We start from the raw sequence: 25,506 nt of genomic DNA on the forward strand, positions 1-25,506 counted from the left end.
AGCTGACGCACTGACATGGGGAGGACAAAACTTATAGCCACTCGCACCCATCACAGCAGTGAGTTTCAGGGGTAGGAAGGGGATGTTGATAGGATGCCCACACAGTTGCCTTCAAGCCTGGGCTATTTGGTACAGACAGGCCGATCCAGGCACTGTGCTTAAGTGCAGGTGGAATAACCCACTACTTCCAAAGCATTTCAAAGTAGCCAAGTTAGTGATTATTCCAGTTTGGGGTGGAGTTCAACTTCTCTAAGGGGATCTTCCACATAGTAAGGTAATTTGATTACAGGAAGGTGCTAAACCATCCACCCTCTCCTGATGTCAGCTGGGATTTGTTCTTGGAGTAACTGGACTTGCCTTCATTCTGGAAGCAAGGCGCTTGATTTGATTTACAATAGCACCTATGCAGAGAACAGGGCCCCACTGTGCTTGGCACTGTGCATATACATAGCGGGAGACAATCCCTGCCCCAAAGAGCTTATAGTCTAAACAGACCAGACTGGCAAAGGTGTGAGGAAAAAAGAGAGGGAGGAAGCAACTCGCCCAAAGTCAGCAGAAGAGCCATATGTCCAGAGTCCCAGCGTTGTGCTCTCCACACAGGCCAGGAGGTCTGCCCACTCCCCATAGCCAGCTGCTATCAAAGGACTGACAGCAAGGGCCCAAATGGAGTCCCCACTCAGCCCTAGTACCCCTTCAGCTGGTGAAGGGCTCCCAGAGCAGCTGCCAGAATTGCCTGCAAGCCCTGATCTGACATCTGCAGTCTTATCAAGGCCCCAGGCTTGCATCTCCTCCACATGGAGGTCACTTGAGTTACGGGGGGGTCAGGAGTTGATTCCAGGGATCAGCAGGTAGATGATTGGTTTCGACATTCATTAGTGTACGGAATAACAAACACTCCTTAGCATTTCCATCTGCAGAGTCCGTTACAAATACTATCAACCCACCCCTGCAACCCAATCTCACCTCTGTGGGAGGCGGAGCAGCAGCCTCCTCATCTTTCAGGTGGGAAAACTGAGGCACAGAAGGGTGAAAAGTCTCATCCAAGACAATGGCTACACCTCCTTTCCATTCACTCCCTAGCACAGGACTGAAGAATTGGCCAGGAGGAGGATATTAGGATCTACTGAGACCTGGGTTCTCTTCCCAGCTCTGCTGCTGACCTGCTGCAAGACTGGGCAAGTCACTTGCCTGCTCTGTGCCTCAGTTTCCCCATTTGTATAACAGAGCACTGACTCCCTACGCACAAGGCTGAAGCTTAACTCATTCTTGACATGCAATTCTCAGACAGAGGGTGCTGCAGAAGGCAAAGTATTATCACCATCAATATTTAATCTGCCATTGTCCAGGGGTGACTGTCATACCACACAGAGCAAACGGCTGATGTATTGTGCATCAAGCCTTTTCCCACTGCAAAAAAGCCTTGATTAAAGAAAAACAAACAGAGGGGCAGGTTTATAAGTCTATGGAAATGGTTATCCCCACACATTAAAGCCAGAAGCAACTAATGAAAACAGCATCAAAGTCAGATGTTTTAGGAGTTCAGCCTCAGAAAGCCCTGGCAGGGAAAGCCAGGGAACAGAGCTGCTGCAGCCAGTTGGAACTGAGGGAAAACACCGAGACAGGACCCGCAACTGGGACACTGCACCCTGATCCAAGCACCCCACCTTGGTAAACACCAGAGGCCGCTGCAGATAGTCTGCAGCTGGCCAAGGGTGTTTGGTGTACTACAGACTTTGGGCAGGCTAAGAGTGCCTGGGACCACCATGTGCCATCTTCAGATATTCTCTAATCGACCCCCTCCACCTCCAGCACAACAGGACAGCCCCACTTCTGCTGGGAGACAGTGTTACCCACTCAGTCTTCTCCCCATCCTTGGCCTAAGTACCCCTCTTTCCCATCCCCTACATTCCTGCCCTCCCTAGCTGCCATCTGAACCCCTTTTTCCCATCCCACAGGTCCCTAGCCTGTGCACTTTGAACCTCCTATTCCCCCTGGCTCCCAACATATGAAATCTGCACCCCGTCTTCCCTGCACATCCCCACCATGTACAGTCTACACCCTTTCTTTCTCATACCTTCCCCAGCTCCTCCCATGCACAATCTGCAATACAAGCACTGATCTAGAAAGCATTGAAACTAAACTGGATTGAAAAAAAAGACATTTAAAGAAAATCTGGGCATGGGAATTGTTCCCTTTTGAACCCAGCAAATTGAAGCAGCTTTGAAATTTCAGTAATTGTTCTGGTTTTTGGACCAGCTCTATTCAGGACCTTCGAAATGACATGCTGTGTAACTATCAGACATCACTACTACCACCACCACCAAGGGGACAGATCATCCATTAGGTCTATTAAGGACAGCTTCTGTGAAGGAGCATCTCAGCACTTCAGGTACTGGTATCAACAACATCAGTGGCAAACCCTGCTAGGAAGTACAGGAGCACAAATGGCAAGGAGAGAAAACAGAGGTGAGGAAGGCTGTTTTGTGCCCAAGGCACTGGACTGGGACTGAATTGAACTGGGTTCAGATCCCAGCTCTGGCAGATTCCCTGAGCCACCTTGGGCATATCTACACTGCAACTGAAAGCGTGATGGCAGCAGGTGTAGACCTACCCGAGTGGCTTTGATCTAGTAGCGCAAGAGCAGTAAAGCTGCAGCAAAGTGGGCTGCACAAGCCAGTCCAGGATCCTGGACAAACCAATTACTCAGGCAGCTAGCCCATATTGGAGCCTGAGCTACCGTATCTTCTTCATTGGGCCAGAAACACCTCTTGCTTATGTGTTTGGGGCCGATTGCACTGGGTGTTGTGCAATCTCCATTGGAGCCTCAAGGTACTCCTGTATTATAATCATCAGGCTGGGGCGAGGTTTATGGGGAAGGAAATTCTTGCCCCAGCCCAGGAATTCCCAAAGCCAAAGGAGGGTGCATTCATTGTATTTAAATGGCAGTTTCCAGTCAGGGAGGTTGGCCCTGGGAATCTGTTCTATGACTTGGAGTTACCTTAGAATCCCCAGCAGGGGAAACTCACCAAGCAGGTACCAATCCCTCGCTACCCTACTCCCTCCCGCGTGGCTTCTTGTGCCAAAATATAAAAACAACCTCAACAGCTTTGTTGATGCAGCATGTAACAAGTTCAGCCAGAGCCGCTAGATCCACCCAGGGCGGAGAATCAGTGAAGCTGGGCCACTGTGTTGCTTCTCCTCCTCTGCAACCTGCAAGGAGATTTAGCCCCAGCTTCCTTTATCTGAACCTACCCTCAGCAGCTAACATTCCTAGAGCTATGTAGGTACAGGGAAGAGTGGAGGGCAGCCTTCCCCGGATAGGAGGAGCAGCATTTGTCCAGACATACTGCAGTCCCGGCTGGCCCTTCCCAAGGGTGTGTACGAGAGATAGGAGACATGAGAATAGAAGGAAGACAAAACATGGAGGAAGGACAGATGGGTGCACAGGAAATCACACAAAACGGAGCAACGGAGTGGAAGACCATCACTGGCATCGCTGGGCAAGCTGCTAGGTGACGCTGTTACAAAACAGAAGCTCCCCAGTGCTGTCAAGATCCAGCTCAGTAAATGGGATGTAATCATCTCCCCCAATAGCATCCCAGCTATGGAGAGCCTGGGACTGGAGCACGGATGAGAAACACCGTTAGGCCCACATTGGCAAGGTTAACCAGAAACCTCATGGTGTCTGGGAGGCCCCAGTACAAATCTTATTTTGCAGCTGACAGGCCCAAAGACAAACAGCCTTATGGAGCCCAGGGGAGCAGAAGGAAAATGGGGTCAAAGAAGCTTTGCTCCCCCAAACCTGCCTCCTACTCAAGCAGATACAGATCTTGTCTATGCTCAGGGATAGACCTGAGCCAGCAACTGGTGTCCGTGCAACAGTACTGACCTTTAGTGCAGATGATGGCATTCAGGGGGTCTTGATGAGTAAGAATTTCTGACTAGTCCAATCAGTGCAAACCCCTGCACAGTGCTTTGGGCCCCCCACAAGACCAGTGCTGCTACCTTGATGGCTGAGTTGAGGATATTGCCAAGTGCAGCAAGGCCCTACCTAGGAGGCAGCAGGATTAGATGCAGCCAGCCCATATGTCTTAACCTCCAAAGATGTCCCCATCCCAGGTCCCCAGAGAGATGTACAGCACCCCCTTCCCTCCCTTCTTTCAGATGTGAGGTGAGCACGGGGAGGAGGAGGAAAGGGCAGACACTAGAGAAACCAAACGGGCCTAGTCCAGGCTACATTTCCCCACTACTGTCACCACCACATTGGCCGCACCTGTGATGGCAGCACTGGGGGACATTCAGGCACACAGTGTGGTAGCAGCTGGTGGCGCATTGGCCAGCTGCTCCCACATGGGTTGGATGGCAGAGTTAGTCACACTACAAGAGCACCACTTTTGGAATCAGGCCCCTAAGGGGCTAGGTGTTGTATAGACAAGGGACAGATGACAGCCCCTGCCCCCCTGGGTCAAGCTATCCAAAACAGGCAGAGGTGGGTGGGGAGGACAAGGTAGGCACAGAGTGGGTGACCAGATGTCCCGATTTTGTAGGGACAGTCCTGATATTTGGGGCTGTTATATAGGTGCCTATTACTCCCCACCCCATCCCGATTTTTGCATTTGCTATCTGGTCACTCTAGACCAGAGCCATGAGGGTGCCTGCGGTTGCTCCCGTGCACGGGGATAGGCCAACACAAACCGTGGAGAAGGCTCATCTAGTGCAGGCAGCCTAGGGCCTCCGGGAACTGCATTCCTGGGGAGGAAGAGTAGGAGCGAGCTCTCGTCACAGCAGCTGTGCCACCCAGCTTCTTCCTAGCAAGAGGACAATAGCGCAGCCTCTCCCTGCCTTCTCCTGCACGCTGGCTTCGCTCACCTCTGATATGGCTACAGGAGCCCTTCCTCCACTCAAATCTCCCACTGCCTTTGTCAGCAGGAGGGCTAGTGTAGAACAGGCCCTGCAGCTTCAGCCACCCACTCGATGCAGGTCTCGAGGACCCAATGGGTGCCCACGACCTGTCTGCGCTAGGACTCCCAATGCTGCTACAATAGCAGCCCTGGTGGGACCTTTGGGTTGCCTGGGACAGACAAGTCCCTGGGCATACTGACAACAGGCAGATCTGCAACCAGACACATGGATTTACAGGCTAATAGAGGCAGGGAATTCCCACTTGGAAAGACCCATGTTCAGTCTGGAGTGGGAAGGGAAGGTCTGTCTGGCTCTCGGCATCACCAAGTAACCCTCGCTCCTTCCTGCTGCCATCAAAGCCCTTCCCCAATCTCCATACCTTCCCCCAGGAGTGCTCCCAGCAGGGATATTAGTGCAGATCTAGCCAGACTTGTGCCCACGTCACAACACTGCAGCCTCAGCAGGGGCATCACTGGCTGATCAGACTGGACCTGGAACTGCCCTGGGGAGTGGGAAAGGGCATCCAGCTCAGCTGACACTCACCCTGCCACTGCTCCATCGATGCACAGAACTGATCTCCAAAGTGGTCAGTCTGCTGCCTCTCACCACTCCACCCAGAGTGTAGCAGCCTGGCAGGGCATTTCCCTGCTCAGTTCTGGGCAGTCATGCCAAGAGTATGTCCAGCAGACAACAAAAGCCCCCTCCCCACTGGGCACAGACTGGGCACCTTTCATGCCAACATTGGCACAGCTGGGCTGTTCACTTGGGGGAAAACCAAGTGGAGGGTTTTTCTACCTGCCACAAACCAACACCCAGAAACTCTGGTGACAGGTGCCCTGTGGGGAACTCAGTTTTCAACAGATGCCCAGGAAAGGCTCTGGGGTTGTCTAACTCTCTACAGGAGCCGAGAGGATTCCCTATGCACAGCCTCCAACAAGCCAGCAGCAGACCAGGAAAGAAACCCACAATCACCCCACACCTCCCAAGCCAAGGCCCAGAGATGGTGCAGTCCTGCCCCTGCTACCTGTCCCACACCCAAATCATCCCTTTCCTGGATCTTACCTTGCAACTCCCTGGGGGGAGTCACCCAGCAGCTAAGTCAGAGGTCACAGCAGCACCTCACTGGTCGCTGGCACTGAAAGGGAGTTTTATGCCACTACTTCTGACTAGGATGTGAGGGCAGTGGGGGAGTCGGCCTCTCTCGTTATTCAATATTTAGGTGCATTTCAGTGCTCAGAGAAGTAAAGGATTGAGAGCACTGATTGGAGCCAGGCAGAGCTGAGGCAGCCTGCAAAACACTGACACCTCTGCCACCACACCCCACTCCTGCCCTGGTCCTCCTACCTGTGCTGAGGGGTCTCCACCCCGACCCTCCACCCCATCTGCATTCCAGCCCTGGGCTCCCCCCCCATACTCTGTCGATGCATCTCGAGCCTGACCCAGACCTCCCACACTGCTGTTCCAACCCCAGGCTCCTGCACCCCTCTACCAACACCCCTCAATCCTGATTGAGAGCTCACTACTATTCCAGTCCCAAGCTCTAGTGATCCACCTCACCGCCAGCCTGTAGCCCCACTCAGCCACAGCAATGACTCTCCGTCACAGGCTCTTGACCATCATGGTGTACTCTAATGTGGTGTGTTGCATTGCAGACAAAAATCCCATCAACTTTACCAAACTATGTTGTTTATGATCCAAGCCCCATGCAAACCCAGGGCCCCAGGGATACAAGGACAATAACCCATTGTACCAGCTCCCATGCCCTTCCCCTTTACTTTCAATTCTGGCCTGAATTGGTCTCTGCCAAGCAGGAAGGGACCACCCAGATTTCAGCCTCTCCCACAAAAGCTCCCTCTAATCCTTGGAGCTGCAGGGAGACCCTCAGCATCACACTCAAGTGAAAAAGGGTTGGGGCAGGTTAGCGAGCCCGTGAACTGAGCATGGGGGGGGGCCCCTCCCACCCACTGCACATTCCTCCCAGCTGTGTAACAAGCAGCATCACTCCACAAAGCATGCAGATTCAAACCAGATGCTCAATGTGACAGAAGAACGCTCCAAAGCTACAGAGCACAGAACCAAGCAACAAAAAGGGTGCTGGGGATGGAGAGGGGAGAGAGATAAGAGCCGGAAGAGCACTTATTCCCAGTCATTTGTCTGCCGGCCATGTGGGCTGCAATCCAGCTTGTCCTTCCGCTTTATTTGCTTATTTTTTATTTTGCTTTGATCTGATGGATGGGAATAGACAAGAAGGAGGGAATGAATGCGCCAGGCATGGCATGGCGCAAACTGCCCCCATATAGCGCTGCCAACGCACCACAATCCCACCCTGAAACATCCTGCTAGTCTACTCGCCTGCCTGCATTTCTACCCTGTGCTGCTCCAGCTTCGTTCTCCCAATACACTTGACATCCCTGCCTGTTCCGAAGCCGAATGCTCAAGCAGCCCTACCAGGGCACCTCAGTGCTTGCTGCCCTGCAGCACACCTGATGCTCCCCCCCCCCCCCAACTATTTCAGTCCTGGACTCCCACACAGCCCTGCCAGACAGTGTGCTTCAATCCCAACCTGCAGCCTGCACCCCACAGCTATTTTGACCCTTCCCCAGCAGAGACCAGCAACAGCACTGATGGTTCTATTCCACATGGGTCAACATCACCCAGCCGAGATTGCGAGAACCTCTTCTCACTGGCGCCTGAAGCTGGATTGCTCAGGCTTAGCAGTCCAGAGGGGAAAGATGCACACTGCCCATCCCATGCCAGTCTAATGCACCTATCCTATCCTGCAGCTGCATGCAGCCAGCCACCCCAGCACACCAGACAAGACATATGGGTGATCCCTCCTGAGCAACAAGGGGATGTGGGGGAATCCAGAGGATGATGCTCCCTGTGACCCCTAGAGCAGGCTAACAAGGTCAGGGAGACCCACCCAGACACCAAGCAGCAGCCGCCAGAGAGGTTTACGACTGCAGCTCTCCCAAGGAGAAGCGTAGTAACAGGCAGGAGTCTCCCCCGCTAGAGTTTTCTTCCTAGCCACCTGCCACGAGACTGGTGGGGAGTCAATCAGGATTGCCTGAGGGTGCAGGCCAGGAGGATGCTCCTTCAATTCCATGCCCATCTGCTGCAGGTATCCACCCACTCCAGCACAATGGATCAGTGTGGTCAGACTGCAGGGCTTGAACCCAGCCAGCCCGGGGGTACTGGAGTGCCCTGCTGCAAGGGTGGGATCCTCTCCATTGAGTGGAATAAAGGAGGGGTGTGCCCCCTGAAGCCACATCTGTCTGTATCTCACCCCCACTGGAATAATTTAGCTCTGCTACCAGCATGGGCCCCACACTCCCTCCCCTTAGTCACTGCGGTGTCCCCCTGGGATGAAACCCTGCCCACAGCCCCCCATTGGAGATCTGAGGGGAGCAAGGAGGCAGCACCCCACCCCTCTGAAGGGACAGCTAAGCCAGATCTTGACACCTGTTGGAAATCAGACTGGGCCAGTTAGGTGGTTTGAGCTGGCCCATTCTGCCCCTCCTCTGTGCCCCAGTGTGCAATTCCTCGTTGGCTCTGGGGGGCTGAAGGCAGCAGCCTCTCCCTCCACCCATTCCATCCTGGCCCCCTCATGCTTGTCATTCATTGCACCCCCCCCCTTGCTAAGAGGCAGGGCAACCTGCTCACTCCTGGCTGAGCCCCCATCCCTGACCTGTTTGTTCCTTAAAAGCATCCCCCACCCTACCTGCTGCACCACAGCAAGCCAGGCTGCGCCATGCAGGGATCGTGTGTGAGCAGGGAGGGAAAGCAGCCCCCCACACCCAGTGCCCCCAGCCATCTCCCTGATGATGGAACTCTGCAGTGGCAGAACCCACCGACACCCTCCCTAGCAGCCGGAGCGCCCTGGGAGCACATGTTCCCAGCCCAGCATCCCAGCCAGACCACTGTGTCCTGTTGCTCCCCTGGCAAATCCCCCTATAGACTAGACACTGGTGGGTCCCTTAGGGGAGCAAAATGTCTGACCCTATCCCCCTGCACCCCACCCAATTAGTTGACCTTTCCCCCAACCCTCTGCATCTGCAGGCCTGGCAGCCCTCCCAGTGGGTGGGGGTTAGGAGAGGCAGGACTGGGGAAATGAGCTTCCCCTTTTCAAATGAAGCCAAGCTCAACGGTAGGGGTAGGGGTGACAGACCAGGCATTATGCACCAGAGCAATAAAGCAGCATGCACTGTATTAGAGCCTAGCGTGCTGGCCCCACACACACACACACACACACACCCCTACCTTATTTATATAATCATAGTGCTCAGAGGCCCCAGCCAGGCTCAGACTTCCAGTGCCCACAGCCAGAGACAGTCCCTGCCCCAGGGAACTTGCAGTCTGCTACAGTCAGACCGGCACCCACATGCAGGTATGCAGAATTACACACTGGTTGTTTCACTGCCTAAGCGATCGGTTATTCGATAGTGCCAGGCTTGATAGCGGACACCACGCTTCCACCACCCAGTTCTCCTTTGAGAAGTCTTCTACACTGGCATGGATTCCTTTGCAGAGGAATTCAGTGCCACTACCCGCCTCCCAGCCGGGTGGAAGGATGGTAGAGGAAATATTGAGGGTGGAAAAATGCACAAGAAAACACTGCTGCATCAGGCGACCCAATCTGAATCCAGGGAAAAAAGCCCCCGCCCCCCCCCACACCTGCCAAAAAACAAAAACAAAAACCAAGCCATCGGGACCAGAGGGAGAGAAAATTGGGACAAGAAACAATAAGCCTAGAAGACAAGGGTGAGGAATAGGGTTCTACTTTATGCCCCCCCCCAAAATGAAAGTTCCCCTGATCCTAGGTGCTATCACATCCCCTGACTTGAAGTGGTTTGTGGTTTCCACCATACCCAGGGTTTACAGTTTGGTTCAAGGGCTCTCAGGGCCACCCACTATACAAATTGTTCCAGCAACCCTGCCTCTGATCAAAGTCAACCAACCCAGCCAGTAAGCAGCACGGTCACCCTCCTCGCCTGATCAAACACATACAAGCACCAAACTTTTTTTCCATTTTACAAATATTCCTTCCCCGCCCCCGCCCGGGTATTTTCTCCTAGGAAACACTCCCCCCCCCCCAGACAACAGTGCATTTCTGTCGGTTTCAGACCCAGCTCCACTTAAGGGAACTCCCTGAATTTTCCACAGCTAATTATAGCTTGCAAACTCCCAAGGGCTCCCAGGGGCTGGGGTTTTTTTTTTTTTTTTTTTTTTTGCAAGCATGGCAGGGCGAGTCACCGGCTTGGATTTCCGTGGAGAAAGGAAATACCCCCCCCCCCATCCCCCCAAAAGAGCTTGTTCGTGTTGCTGCAACCAGCGAGTTGAGGAGACACACACACCCACCCCTCTGCTTTCCAGCCCCCCCCCCCGTCTGCTTTCCAGCCCTCACCACCTCCCTATCCCCCCGCTGATCCCCTCTCTTCTGCCTCCTTTCGCTCTGCGGACAAGTAGCGCCGGAGCAGGGAGAGAAACAGGCACGGAATATAGGTTTGCAACAGGTTTCCATCCGGTGCCTGTTCCTTGGCCAGAGAGGAAGCCAGGCAACCCCCCCCCCCAGAAATCCCAGCCCCTGACCCTGCATGGAACAGCGGATCCATGCAGGGTGGAAGGGGACCGGCTGCCAGCCCCACAGGACAAGCCACTTACTGCGCTCCCGGCTCGGCAGGCGAGGTTCCTCCAGCCCCAGGGCTACAACCCGCCCAGCGGCTCCGAGCTCGGGCGCTTCAGGCTGGCGAAGAGCAGGCTGCGGGCGGGGGGAAGCGCCATGCGCTCAGTGGCCTCAATTCCTAGACGACGGCTGCTTCCCCTCCGCCTCCAGTAAGCCCGTCTTCCACCGGGCTGGGAAACCCCCCCGGGTTTCCATGGACGGGAAGGGGTTAAAAAAAAAAATCCCCAGCTCCTGGATTCGCTTTTCCACCCCGCTTCGCTGGATTTTGCTCTTCCCAAAGTTTGGAGGGGAGCAGCTGGAAAGAGACCACCGTCCTTTCACGCTGCAGGGGCTTTAAGGACAACCAGCAACAACCCCCCCCCCCGCCGATCTCTGCGCTGAAGCTGCTCAGCAGAGAGGGGGCGAGGCGTGGGTTTGTTCCCCCCCCCCTTCTCCCTCCCTCGCCCCCTTTCTTCTCCCCGTTTTCGGAGCCAGCCCTTTGCAAATGGAGCGAGTCCCACACGAGCGGCGCTAGCTTAAGAAAACGCTTGTCATGGCAACGCCACTGCCTAGCCCCGCCAGCCTCACCCCATCCCAGAGAGGAGGAGGAAGTCTCTTAAGGTGGCTTCCCATGCAACAGTCCCAGCCCCGCTGCTGCTGGCTCTGGGCTTGGCTTTTTTAAGGGGGAGAGGCGAAAGGCAGATCTCCCTTCTCCAAGAGGTTATCCCTCCCCCCTTCATAGATCCATGTGGGTTTCTGAGCATGAAGCCCGTGGGGAGATCTGGGGTCCCGATCCTGCCATGGCATTAGTGCAGGAGAGTTTTGGCTGTGTAGAGGTCATTGCAAGATTGGGGGGAGGGGGCGCACGCAAGTAGTTTTCATTACTGGTGATGCTTTGGCTTGTGTGTTTTCACTCAGGTTGGACAATGAGAAGGAGGCTGATCAGTTTGACTTTTTTCTAGTCAGTTTCACTTGTGAGATTTCAGGCCCTGGCCAAAAATTTGAGTTGCAAACAGGAGGAGACAAGTCAGTCCAAAATTTATACACCAAATCCTCCTGCTTTCTTGTAAAAGAACTAATTATGGAGATTTCAGAGTAGCAGCCGTGTGAGTCTGTCTTCACAAAAAGAAAAGGAGGACTTGTGGCACCTTAGAGACTAACAAATTTATTAGAGCATAAGCTTTCCTGAGCTACAGCTCACTTCATCTCACGAAAGCTTATGCTCTAATAAATTTGTTAGTCTAAGGTGCCACAAGTACTCCTTTTCTAGTTATGGAGATGATTCTGTTGATCTTAAGCCTGCTCCACACAAAATAATAAATTCATACCAGAGAATAGCTGATGTAATGCCACGGCTGGAAGTTACAGGCTGGAAAGTCTAGGCAAATTGGTTGAAACTATAGTCCAGAACAGAATCAGACAGATGAACACAATATGTTGGGGGAAGAGTCAGCATGGCTTTTGTAAAGGGAAGTTATGCCTCACCAATCTATTACCGTTCTTTGAGAGTGTCAAGCAGCATGTGGACAAGTATGATCCAGTTGATAGTGTACATGGACTTTCAGAAAGTCTTTAACAAGATTCCACACCAATAGCACTTAAGCCAATTAAGCAGTCATGGTATAAGAGGAAAGCTCCTCTCAGAGAGGTAATTAGTTAAAAGATAAGAAACAATAGGATAAATGGTCAGTTTTCATAGTAGAGAGGGATAAATAGCAGGGTCCCCCAAGGATTTGTACCAGGACCAGTGTTGTTCCACATTTGTAATTAATCTGGAAAAGGGGACAAACAATAAGGTAGCAAAGTTTGGAGACAATACAAAATTATTCAACACTTCTAAAGGGATCTTACAAAAAAAAATCCCAAAACAGATTAAATGTAATGTTGGTAAGAGCAAAGTAGTGTACGTTGGAAAACAATTCCAACTAAACATACAAAATGATAGGTTCTAAATCAGTGATTACCACTCAAGAAAGATGTTGGAGCCACCCAGGATTGCTCTCTGAAAACATCCACTAAATGTGCAGCAGCAGTCAAAAAAGCAACCAGAGTGTTAGGAACCATTAGGAAAGGGATCAATAATAAGACAATATAATGCCACTCTATAAATCCATGGTATGCTCATATCTTGACTACTGTATGCAATTCTGGTTGTTCCATCTCAGAAAAGATAATTAGAAAAGGTACAGAGGACAACAACAAAAGCTATTAGGGGCATGGAACAGCTTCCATAGGAGAGATTAAAAACACTGGAATTTATGGTGGGGCTTCACTCACCACACAGGCTCCTCCTGCTGGCAATCTTGGGGATTAGCACCACAGGTCAGTGCACCCTCTCCCAATGGTACTTCACCCACTGTCATATCTGCTCCTGGACCCACATCACTCCAAGGACAATGGCATCCTCTTCATGATGCAGCCCCCCACCCGTGTCACCTTCTGTACAGCCACCTTCCAAAGGAGGTTTAGCACCTCAGTAATCCAGCCACTTCCCCAGGGGGGGCACCAGACCCACCCACTAGTGTGGGTCCCAGTCCACAGATCCTGTAGCTGGCAGCTTCCTCTCCTTAAGTTCTCACCATTGCTGATTCAATTTCATGAGCCACTTCCCTGCAGCCCCAACACCTTCTTTGCCCTCTTCTTAGGGCCTCAAGCCTGCACATTCCAGCAGTTCTTCCTAGCTCCCACAGTCCCCACTAACAGCTGCCCTAGCTAAGGTACTACCCTACTACAGCCATCTAGGAACCCCATCCTCTCCCTTGAACCCCCTGTAGCAACCAAGCAGCTGCCCCTGCAGTTCTTTTTATATGGGCCTGCTGGGCCCTGATTGGCTGCTCCCTGCACAGCCTCCCTAGGCTGCTTTTAACCCCTTCTCTGCCAGTGTGGGGCAGATGCCCCATCACAGACTGTTCAGCTTAGAAAATAGACAGCGAAGGGGGGATATGATTGAGGTCTATAAAACCATGAATGGTGTGGAGAAAGTGAACAAAGAAGTGTTATTTGCCCCTTCATATAATACAAGAACCAGGTGTCACCCAATGAAATTAACAGGCAGCACGATTCAAACAAACATAAGGAAGCACTTCTTTGCAAAACCTGTGCAACTTTTTTTCCAGGGGATGTGAAGGCCAAAAGTATAACTGGGTTCAAAAAGGAATTAGGTAAGTTCCTGGAGGATAGGACTGTTATCCAAAATGGTCAGGGGATGCAACCCCATGTCCCTAAAGCTCTCATTGCCATATGCTGGGACTGGATGACCATGGGATAGATTGCTCAATAATTGCCCTGTTCTGTTCATTCCCTCTGAAGCATCTGGCACTGGCCACAGTCAGAAACCAGGATACTGGGCTAGATGGACCAGGCATTCTTATGTTCTTATTTAATTAAATTGGTGCAACTATTGTGTGTGGACACTCAAACTGGTTTAAACCTGGTTTGGTTTAGCCTGTTCCTGTAAACCAAAGTAAGTTCAGCCAGTGCAACCTCCGTGTGCATACAAGCCCTTAGGTTTTATACCACTTTGTTTTACAGAACATAAGTCCTTGATCCTGCAAATATTTATGCGGGTGGGTATAAGTTATGTGGGTAACTTTACAAATATAAGTAGCCGCAGTACATTACTGTAATGCATGGGTAAGATTACTCACAAGCAGAAGTGTTTACAGGATCAGGGCCTAAATGCAGAGCTTTAAGTCTACCTCATATATGGTCCTTTTATATAGGGAAAGTCTCCACATACCCATGGCTTCTCTAATTAAAGGTGCATGGTTAGAAATGTTTGTATCTAGCATTGGATCTACTTTTTCAGTGACTTATTGGGAGTCATGAAACCCTTCCTCTCTCACAGCTCAGATCCAGCGAAGACAGATTATATAGTCAGTTGTGGGATCGGGGCTAAACTGGCTGCTCCCATCCTCTAAATAGTCAATGACTTTCTGGTCTCCTCCCACCATATATCTACCTAGCTATAGCATCTGAGCATGTCCACTATCTCTATTTATCCTCACAACACCTCTGTGAGGCAGGGCAGTGCTATTATTAACTGATGCACAGAAAGACTGAGTGACATGCCCAAGTTCATGCAGGAATCAGTGGCACAGGAGGGAATTGAACCCAAGTCCCAGGCTAGCATCTTAACAAAGGGACCATCCTTCCTGGCTCTCTCCCCTCTGTTCCTTGTGATTTGTATTATTATTCCAGTGCATTATGACTCACTATTTACCTTGCTCCAGCAACCGTAAGCCCATTGCATGGCTTCCCTCCCCATGTAGGTGCTTCACAGATAAATCACTTCACTTCACACATCACTTCAGCTCGCAGTTGTGGGTGTATGTTTTTAAAAGAAAAGGTTACCATGTACTCAACAGAGGACTTGAAAGTACGTTTGCATATCTCTCTTTGTATTTCAATTTTATTATTATTAATTATTTGGATTACAATAGCACCTAGGAGCTCCTGCCAAGATCAGGGCCCTGTTGTGCTAAGCACTATAAGCACACATAGCAAGAGAACAGTCTCTGCTTACTATAGCTTACCATCTAAACGACAGATCCTGCAAACACTTACACACCTGATCGCTCAATGTGAGCATTCAGCGATTCCAAGGCCAGAAGCAGCCACTGTGATCATCTAGTCTCACCTCCTGTATATCAGCCCACAGAACTTCCCCAAAATAATTCATAGAGCAGCTCTTTTGAAAAACATCCCGTCTTGATTAAAAATGGTTAGTGATGGAAAATCCACCATGATCCTTGGTAAATTGTTCCAATTGCTAATTACCCTCACTGTCAAAAATGTATACCTTATTTCCACTCTGAATTTGTCTAGCTTCAATTTCCAGCCATTGGATCATGTTGTACTTTTCTGTGCTTGATTGAAGAGCCCATTGTTAAATATTTGTTCCCCATGTAGATACTTTTAGACGAATCAAGTTGCCTCTTAACCTTCTCTTTGGTAAATTAAAGAGATTGAGCTCTTTGAGCCTTTCACTATAAGGCAGGTTTTCTAATCCTTTCATCATTCTCAGGATTTGTCTGAACCCTCTTCAATTTATCAGCATCCTTCTTGAATTGTGGGCACCAGAACAAGACACAGTCTTCCAGCAGCAGTCACACCAGTGCCAAATATAGAGGTAAAATAACTTCTCTACTCCTACTTGAGATCCCCCTGTCTACACATCCATCATCACGTTAGCTCTTCTGGCCACAGGATCACATTGGGAGCTCCTGTTCAGCTGATTACCCACCATGCCCTCCAAATCTTACTGCTTCCCAGAATAGGATCCTACATTCTTTGTTCTTAGATGTATATGTTTGCATTTAGTCATATTGTTTGCATGTTCCCAGTTTACCAAATGATCCAGTTCGCTCTGAATCAGTGACCTGTCCTCTTCATCATTTACCACGCCCCCAATTTTTGTTCATCTGCAAATTTTATCAGTGATGATTTTATGTTTTCTTCCTGATCATTGATACAAATGTTAACTATCGTAGGGCCAAGAACCGATCCCTGCGGGATCCCACTGGAAACACACCTGCTCAAAGACAATTCCCCATTTACAATTACATTTTGAGACCTATCAGTTAGCCAGTTTTTAATCCATTTAACATGTGTCATGTTAATTTTATGTTCTAGTTTTTTTAATCAAAATGTTGTGAGGTACCAAATCAAATGCTTTACAGAAGTCTAAGTAGTCTAAGTATACTACTTCAACACCATTACCTTAGCAATCAAACTTGTAATATTACCAGACAAATCAAGTTAGTTTGACAGGATCTATTTTCCATAAATCTATGTTGATTTACATTCATTACATTACTGAATTCTTTAATTCTTTATTAATTGAGTCCTTTATTACCTGCTCCATTATCTTGCTCTGGATTGATGTCAGACTGACAGGCCTATAATTAACCTTGTTATCTCATTTACCCTTTTTTAAAAATTGACACAACAATAGCTTTATTACAGTCTTCTGGAACTTCCCCAGTGCTCCAGGACTTATTGAAAATCAATGTGAATGGTCCAGCAAATGCCTCAGCCAGCTCTTTTAAAACTTGTGTGTTGTATTTATAGCTGCCTTCACTTTTTTGGGCATCTACTAAGGTGTTCTTAATTGATTCCCAATTATCAGTTGCATTTTTCTGATTAAATTCTTCTTCCCAGCTGATTTGACTCATAATTGTTTTCGTCTTTGTGAAATTGCCCCTATTAAAGCAGCATATATAGATATGATTGGTTTGGACTTTGTTCTGCTTGCCCATTATGAATGGGATCAAGTCATAATCACTTGTACCTAAGCTACCATTCACTTTTAGTTCCATGATCAGATCCTCTTTATCTGTTACGGGTAAGGTCTAGTATAGAATTCCCTTGTTGGCTGCAATCCTTTTCCAGTTAGAAAGTTGCCACCTATAATGTTTAGAAATTCAAAGGACGTTTTAGTCCTGGCCAGATGAGACCTCCAGCATCCACTGAAGTCCCCCATGATCACACAACTTTTTTCCGTACACATTATGGTTAGGTTCTTATAGAGGCAGTCATCCTGTCCCTGTGTGGTTTGGTGGTCTTGGAAGAAGAAGCTTGTCCTTTCCACCAATAGAAGTTGATCCAATAAAATATATTACTTCACTCTCTCTTATTATTATTATTATTATTACTATTATTATTATTTGCAAAGCCAGGGCCAGATTCTACTTTCAGCTGCACCAGTGTAAGCCTGGACTAGCTCCACTGTAATGTTTTCGAAGACAATAAAATGACTCCAGATGTTTCAAGGTTCTGGCTCTGCAAACGTTACCCAGGGACTAATTAGGCAACATAACCCTCCCTCTCCCTCTGCTGCCCCAGCCTCTAGTGGCTAGTCTGATGAGTCCTCGGAAGCAGAGAAAAGCCACAGTGCAGGGCACTCTAGATATGTCCCTGATTTACCCCTTAGGAGATGGCCTGGGAGGATTTTCAGGGGATCTTTGCTCCCACTTTTAGATCCTTTTATGTTGCCCGAGTGGCATCGAGGGGCCTTAGTGTAACTGAGGCCCAGAGCCTGCAGAGTTGCAAGTTACATACGGTGCTACTAGCCACCCAAGAAGGCATGGAGAGGAAATGGCGCTCTGGCTCCTTTCCTTTCCTTCTGCAGCAAGTAGATCTGGCTGGCAAAGGAAGGAAACATGTGCTGAATCCCTAAAGAGCCCTAGCAGCGGGTACCCTCCCGCTTCCTTCCACGCCCCGCCCCAGAGCACAATGCAGGCTGGAGTCACACACTGAGAGCTGTGTCTCGCTGCCCAGCCAGCTTTATGTAACAGGTCACAAAGCCACCCACTCTCACTATCTTGTGATCCCTCTAAATAAATACTCCCCATAGCAGAGCAGAATGTAAGAGGCGCAACATGTGATGCAACTCTAATGTCATGTGACCTCAGAGGTTGCAACAGCTCCATTTGTTAGAGGACAGCGGACAGTCTGTCCCGGTGTTAGGGATGGGGTGTGGCATGGGAGGGAAGGGGGTACAGGTCCATTTTCCATTCACTGCCACGTGGGGTGTTAATAATGGGAATCTCCATGATGCGGCCGATCAGTGGGAGAAGATACAGCTAAGGGATCCGGCCTAACCTTCCCCCGGATGGGGACAGGAGCCTGCAAAAAATTGGTGGAGCGGTGGGGCTGGAACAGGAGAGATGCTTGCATTGCTGCTGCCCACGGTCCCTCTTCTGTCGCGGGCATGACTCTCCACAACTAGAAGGCCCCCCTCCCACAGCAGGATGGGCAGGCCCATGCACTCATGGGTGCACAGCTCAGCCAGCACAGCTGCGACTGCAGGATCGGGCCCTTCTTCTGGGTGTTTTACAGCAAGAAATTCAAGTTTTCCAATAAGGACGTTGGTGTCTTAGGTGGGGCGTCTTGTGATCCACACAGAGTCAGCTGGGAAAATCCGGGCCTGCCCTGCCCCACGGAGATACCAGAGCCATGTTGCTTATTAAAGTGACTGGTTTCCTAAGCCAATGCCTGGGGAGAGAGAGGCTGCTCCATTGCCTGAGGAATTCACGAGGCTGCACATATGCACAGGGAAGGTAGAAAGGGACTATTCTATTTCCCAGCCAGTGATTTTGAGGCAGAAATTTCCCAGCTGCACCTGCAGCCTCTGCTCACGCTAGCCCGGGGGCAAGGAATGAATCCTGGTGACTCAGTGCCAGCTGCCAGGGAGCTGCCAAACCCCACTGGACCCAAGCGGGTCTTTTCTTTTCTACTATTATTGGCCATACACTCCAAAGACAGCTTTAGGGAGGAGTAAAGTCATGGGGCCATGCGCCGACTCAGCAATTTATGGGCTGGCCCAATCTTCCCCTCTCCAGTTGCTGGCCCAGAGCGGGTAAAAACATCACGGTTCCCCCATTTGGAGCTCTTCACACACTAAGACCCTAATGTGACCCCCTTGTGAGTGACAATAACCCGCCAGGGACATACAGCAGGCACCAAATACAAGAGAGGGGAGTGGTCTGAGCACAGGCCTGGGAGCTGAGAATTCCTGAGCTCCCAAGTGATCCCAGCGGTCACTCTCATTTACCCTGTAGCGAGTTACTTTGGCTCCATGCCTCAGTTTCCTCTTGGGAGGAACAGAACATTTCTGACCTCTCAGGGGGCATTGTGTGTGAGCTAATGATAGCCAGGGGCTTGCATGATCAAAGGTAGCCAAGCATCCCATTCCATCAAGTGTATCACATTGTTCCTTTCCATTCTCTTGCTCAGGGCTACCCTGTCCCCTCGCAAGGGGGCAAAGGCTCCACCCCTTGGGTGCTCTGGAAAGCTTGGGCCACCCCTGCCTGCTGCACTCCGATCCCCAAATCCCCAAGAAAGGGTGCAGCCTCCATGGGGCAGGCCCTCCAGCCCGGACACTGCATTGGCTTCAGGCTTTCCAAGGTTCCCTGGAACAGGACCCCAAGCAGGAATGAGCTGCAGCCAGGATGTCCTTTGTATTGCTTGTGCCAGACAGGACTTTCGCCTCCTGGTTCGATGTCAGAGCCTAAAGATCAGGCTTCCCTGCTACTGCTAGAAACGGGGAATTGTGCCGGGAGGGGGCGGCTATGGGCATGCAGCTCCCCCACGGACTGCTTGTCTCGACTGCAGTTCAGCCCCCCTGAGCTTCCCTTCCAGGGTACGCTGACACTGCCGCTGGGTGCGGACTTCCCAGCACAGGCAGACTGATGTGCTCTGGTTGGAGCAGAGCCAGACCACTGAAAACAGGAGTGTGGCCGTGGCAGCGTGCCCAAGTACAACTGTGCCCAGCCCCTGGGTACACACTCAGGTGGCTAGCCTGAGCAGGCCCCCTGCCCACTGCAGCCGGGCTGCTTTGTTTTGACATGCAAGTTCAAGCAGAGTTAGCGCGCATCTGTGTAACTGCGGCAGCAGGGAAGCATGGTCCCAGCTGCAGTGTAGACGTACCCGCAGTCACACAGCTTCAGGAAGGAGAGGACACCCCGTGATGGGCGGATAATAGATGCCTAGAAGGATAGAGCACCTATAGCTCCCACTGACGGCAGGTCCCATGATTTGTTGCCTCCTACAGACCCGCTACTGGCAGGGGGGCTTGTGAGTTTCTCCGGCAGTCCTGCTGCTGGAAAGGGGGCAGCAAGCTGTGAGTTAGCAAGGATACCCAAAGCAGCCACTTGTCCCACTTGAGGCCAGTCCTGAGCTGGAGAAATGGAGGGCGGCCCGGGCACTTTCTGAAACAAAGACTGTGGTGGTGGGACCAGGCCACTCATTATGGGGATTTGGGGATCTAGGTGGAGCGGCTCCTTCATGTTGTGCCTGCACCTTTGGCCTCCTTCTCTTGGATGCCGGCTAGATATTTAATTTGTTCTCCTTTTTCAGCAGAGACTGAGCTATGGTTCTGGCCTCGTGCACTACTTTGGAGAGCAGCCTCAGGATGGGAAGATGAGAGGCCTGATTCTCCTGCACCCTGGATAAGGTGCAGTCGTTTATACCAGGGCATGGGGAGGGCCATATTTCCCACCTGCTTTGCCCAGTCTGCAACTCTGCCCAATGTGCGGGGAGAATCAGGCCCGACAGGCACCCAGAGGAACAGAACGCAATGGGCAAGGTCATGATTTGTTTGCCACGTTGCTACAGATGCTCTGAGCTCAGATGCAGTTCATCAGAAAGTATCAGGAAGGGGTTGGGGGTGGGGTGGGGGAGGAGATGCCTGAAACTTCCCTATAAAGGGACAGTTCAGAACATTAGAGAGACCTGCAGAAGAGCTCTGTGTGGCTCAAAAGCTTGTCTCTCTCACCAACAGAAGCTGGTCCAATAAAATATATCACCTCCCCCACCTTGTCCCTCTGATATCCTGGGACCGACGCAGCTACTACACTACTGGTTCAGAACATTGCTGGTGCCAGCCACGAAAAGCTCCCACTGGAACCTGACTTGAATATGGAACATAGGGATTGCCAGACTGGATCACAGCAGGATCCACCCAGCCTGGTATCCCGTCTCTGCCAGTGGCCAGCACCGGCTGCTTCAGGCACAAGAACTGCTGCAGTAGGCAGCGACTGGAAAACCTGCCCATTGGGAAAGATTTTTCCTAAGCCCCGTTAGTGAGAAGTTGGTTGGCCTATACCTTGGAGTTTTGAGGCAACAGGGATGATTCTTTGTATTATTTGTACCCTGGTAGCACCCGAAGATCCCAACGGCGCCCCACTGTGCTAGGGGCTGTAAATGGAAAATATAACTCATTCCCTGCCCTGAACAGCTTCCCAGCTAAAAGACAAGACAGAAAGAGACAGGCAATAAAAAAAAAAAAAACCACACTTGTTCAAAGTAGAAAAGAACTTTGGGCTGATCTGTAAAACCTTGGGTTTAGCTGGTGATACCACCTTTAAAAAGAATAAAGAAGTTTGTAATGATTTTTTTCTCAATGTCTCCCAGGCTGGGAACTTGTAAGCAGAGTTTTATCCCAAAGTGAATTAAATTAGCCAGGTAGGGTGACCAGATAGCAACTGTGAAAAAACGGGACAGGGGGTGGGGGGTAGCAGGTGCCTATATAAGAAAAAGTCCCCCAAAATGGGACTGTCGCTATAAAAATGGGACATCTGGTCACCCTACAACCAGGTTATAAGCCCATCAAAACCCAAGGCCAGATTCTGATCTCATCTACACCGAGGTGAATCCAGAGTGGCTACAACGGAATTAATCCAGCTTTGCACTGGAGAGCAGAATTGACTCTCAGGGTTTATAATGGAAACAGTGACTTACTCTTAAACCTAAGACAACCCCGGGCGGCTGTAAAATCTCTCTCCGGTCTGGGCAAAATATAGGCGAGAGGGTGTGAGCAATTCCGTTTTATGTGCCTGCAGCCGCATAAATGTTTGAACACGCTGGTTTGGCAAGAGGGATGGTTTAATATGCTGGGGGTTTATGGAAGAGTCTGCCAGCCTCTACAAGCTCTTTCCATGTGGGAAAGGAGTAAAGAACACCTGTGATGGTAACGCCCTTGCAGCCGTGGGAAAGAAGGGCTTCTCTGAGGGCTAGTCTGCACTACAGGTTATGTCGGTATAACCTATGTTGCTCGGAGCAGAGCCGTAACTAGGGCATTTTAGCACCCGGAGTGAGCAAGCAGAATTGCGCCCCCTGCCTTTTTTCCCTCCATTTCTCCCCCTCATTTTGCCACCTCGATGGCTTTGCACCCTGGGCAGCCGCCCCACTCGCCCCGACCTGGTTACAGCCCTGCTCGGGGGTGTGGAAAAGCCACCCCCTGAGCGATGTAAGTTATACCGACCTAAGCACCGGTGTGAGCAGTGCTACGTAAGTGGAAGACCTTCTCCCACTGACATGGCTACTGCCGCTCGCGGAAGAGGTTTTATTATGCGACGGAAGAGCTCTCCCCTGTCGCCAGAGCATCTTCGCCAGGCCCACTACAGCGAAAAAGCTGCATCGGTCAGCTGCCCCACTGTAGCACTTCTCATGTAGATTAGCCCTGAGAAGATGTTCCCGGGTGACTGATGAAGCCATGCAGGGCTCAGAGGCTTGATCTGAATCTAGCAAGGGCAGTGGTGGGACCAGGACTTCTTAAACCTGTCCTCCCTCATCTAGTGTTTCTGGTGGGATAAGGCAATGTGGTCTACTGGCTAGAGTACTGGACTGGAACTCAGGAGATGCGGGGTCTAGTCCCAGCTTTGCTGGGTGACCAGGGGTAAATTACTTCACCTTTCCATGCCTCAGTTTCCCCATCTGTTAAATGGGTATAATGAAAAATGGGGTATAAGAGTGAGGTGGTATTATTATTATATTTGTGCTTTCTGTCTCACCTGCCCACACAATACACCTTGTCACACATTTCCAATGCTTTCTTCATTGTTGCATTTGGCTCTTTTGGCTCTTGGTTATTGTTTGTACCTCAGTAGCTCCTAAAAGCCCCAGCTGAGATCAGGTGCAAGGCGCTGTATGAGTACCTAGTGAGAGGCAGTTGCTGCCCCAACGTGCTTACAGTCTACATAAATGAAGGTTGGCAGAAAAGAAAGATTATCATTCACCTCTGCTTCACAGCTGCTGCTTGTCAGAGATTTCAGAGTAGCAGGCGTGTAGTAGAGAGTGACTTGGATGCCGGTGGAACATCAGCTCTCTTGCATCACCTCCTTAAAGGGGGAAGTGTCTCAGGGTGCCCAAGTCATTTCCCCTCTCTGTGCCTCTGTTATCACCCCTCCCACCTTTTGTCTCCCTAATCTGTTTAGACTGACTCACTAGCTTGCCTTCCATGATCTCCTCTCTTTCTCTCACTCAGTGCAACAAAAGCAGAAACTTTCAAGAAAACCAACTCTGCTAGTGAATCGACAGCACTTCTGAGCCCACAAAAGGAATCACGGAACATCCCACTACTACTCTGTCAAGCACTAATCTGCTAGACTGTCACTGCTATCAATTACTGTAAAAGCCCCGTTAATTTCTAATTACGCAATTACTTTTATTATGGGGACAACTGGCAATAAGGTACAGGAGGGATTTGGGCAAATTTTTGCTTTATGAAAGAAATGATGAGTCAAAATCATTCACGAAACCAAGCAGTTCTTTATTAGACTTTTATAAAAACTGAGATATGGTATTTTTTTTCCCCATTGGCACTGGATAATTGAGAACGGGTGGAATCCTACCCTTCAATTCTGCCATTAACTTTGCCCAGAGCAGGATCAGACCCTATATCTATTAGTCTCTACCCCTACAATGTCTACATTTACCAACAGCTGCTGCAGAAGAACACCTGAGATACGTCTTCCATGGTCTCCTGTTCCAGAGCATTGGCCTGCTAAACCCAGGGTTGTGAGTTCAATCCTTGAGGAGGCCATTTAGGGATCTGGGGCAAAAATTGGGGATTGATCCTGCTTTGAGCAGGGGGTTGGACTAGATGACCTCCTGAGGTCCCTTCCAACCCTGATACTCTGTGAAAGTACAGGAAAATGCTCTGGTATCTTGAAATCCCAAGGTGATGATATAAGTAGAATGTTGACTTTTTCATGACTGGGGCCGTGTTAATGGACACGGTCAGAACGCACGCTCCACCTCCCATGAGTCAGTGGGAAAACTTTCATTGGGTAGTGGAGGGGCCTCAATTGTATCTCAAATGAGCATTGTCCCTTCACATCCTCTCTTTTAATTCTAGGGTGTTTCATATACAGCCCGAGCAAGAGGCTAGAGAATGGAAGAGCTCGTTATCAAGCTTTGTATGATAGTAGCATCTACAGGACCCAGCTGAGATCAGGGTCCCATTGTGCACACACCTAGCAAGGGACTGCTCCTGCCCCAGTGAATTTAAAATGTCATGGACAATGTAGACAGAGAGTGAGAGGAGAAACTCAGAGAGGGGAAGAGACTGGTCCAAGGTCATACAGCAAGCTGTCAGTATAGGCGCTGAGAATATAACCCAGTACTGCACCAGCTTGTACTAAGACATAGAATGACTGTATCTTGATTTTGACAAGATTCTTATCCGCTTCTGCCAAATCCTTACTTCAGCAAATGCAAGGAGTTATGGGATACTTAGTATAAGTGAAAAGAAAAGGAGTACTTGTGGCACCTTAGAGACTAACAAATTTATTAGAGCATAAGCTTTCGTGAGCTACAGCTCACTGTATTGAAGTGAGCTGTAGCTCACGAAAGCTTATGCTCTAATAAATTTGTTAGTCTCTAAGGTGCCACAAGTACTCCTTTTCTTTTTGCGAATACAGACTAACACGGCTGCTACTCTGAAACCTGTCATTAGTATAAGTGAACAGGATTATGGGATAGGCCAGTTTAAGCTATATCACTGTTACATTATTTGTGCTTAATGTTATTGGTACTTAATGCATATGAACAGATATCTATGATGTGGATAATACATATTATTAATATGATATACAATTATATGCTAGCCAGCATATATTAGTCTCTGGAAAGATACTATATTTAGATAAGGAAAACAAGAGAGAAGCTGGTGCCTACCACTCCCTCATCCTGATCTGGAAGCCTGCTGCTAATAAGTTAGGGAATCCCTGAACTGCCATGTCTGGAAATGTATTGCATTTTCCACAACCGTGCTTTATACGCAAACACCCAGGCCAAAAAAGCCCATCAGAGCAGGTGACTTGACAGGTCATTGGCCCCATCTGGTATAGTTAATCTTATGTCCTTCAAGGGAGATTAACTGCTCCATTCTCCTTTCTCTCCTTCCCTTGCCACGACCATTGCTTCCCAGATCAGCCAGAGACAGGAGAAAGCAGTCAAATTGGAGAGAGAGGTTGCTGCTCAGGTCAGAAGCAGAGTGGAATGCATGCTAGGAAGTCCCCAGTGTTCATACCATGTGTATAGATCCACTAATCACAGCAGAGTCAGGAATGGCCAGAGGACAAATAATAGGGACAAGTTGTCTTCAGGAAAACTAGAAAAGCAGCATCAATGAATCTCCTCTGTCCTGGATCTCT

The 25,506-nt window shown here is 50.0% G+C and overlaps 1 protein-coding gene and 1 long non-coding RNA gene across 8 annotated transcripts in view; both read right to left on the bottom strand.

The window, feature by feature from the left end:
• Positions 1 to 13,343, bottom strand: part of ATP2B4 (ATPase plasma membrane Ca2+ transporting 4) — a 109,235-nt gene extending 95,892 nt beyond the window's left edge. For 2 of the 7 annotated variants that reach the window (XM_038380195.2, XM_038380203.2), the window contains exon 1: positions 10,564 to 11,144. The gene's annotated coding sequence lies outside the window, so the exon portion shown is untranslated. Of the gene's footprint in view, positions 1 to 10,563; positions 11,145 to 12,841 lie in introns of those variants that run through there. The other 5 variants (XM_038380196.1, XM_038380197.1, XM_043500519.1 and 2 more) reach the window with 5 other exon arrangements.
• A 1,484-nt stretch (positions 13,344 to 14,827) lies between these two features.
• On the bottom strand, positions 14,828 to 24,548 carry LOC122457137. The gene is made up of 3 exons (XR_006276495.1): positions 24,480 to 24,548; positions 17,765 to 17,771; positions 14,828 to 14,838 (listed from the first exon to the last, which is right to left on the bottom strand). It is a non-coding gene; the product is annotated as an uncharacterized LOC122457137 (long non-coding RNA).
• Positions 24,549 to 25,506: the final 958 nt, after the last annotated feature.

Source organism: Dermochelys coriacea, chromosome 21 (assembly GCF_009764565.3).
Source record: "Dermochelys coriacea isolate rDerCor1 chromosome 21, rDerCor1.pri.v4, whole genome shotgun sequence".
NCBI classification, from domain to species: domain Eukaryota; kingdom Metazoa; phylum Chordata; order Testudines; family Dermochelyidae; genus Dermochelys; species Dermochelys coriacea.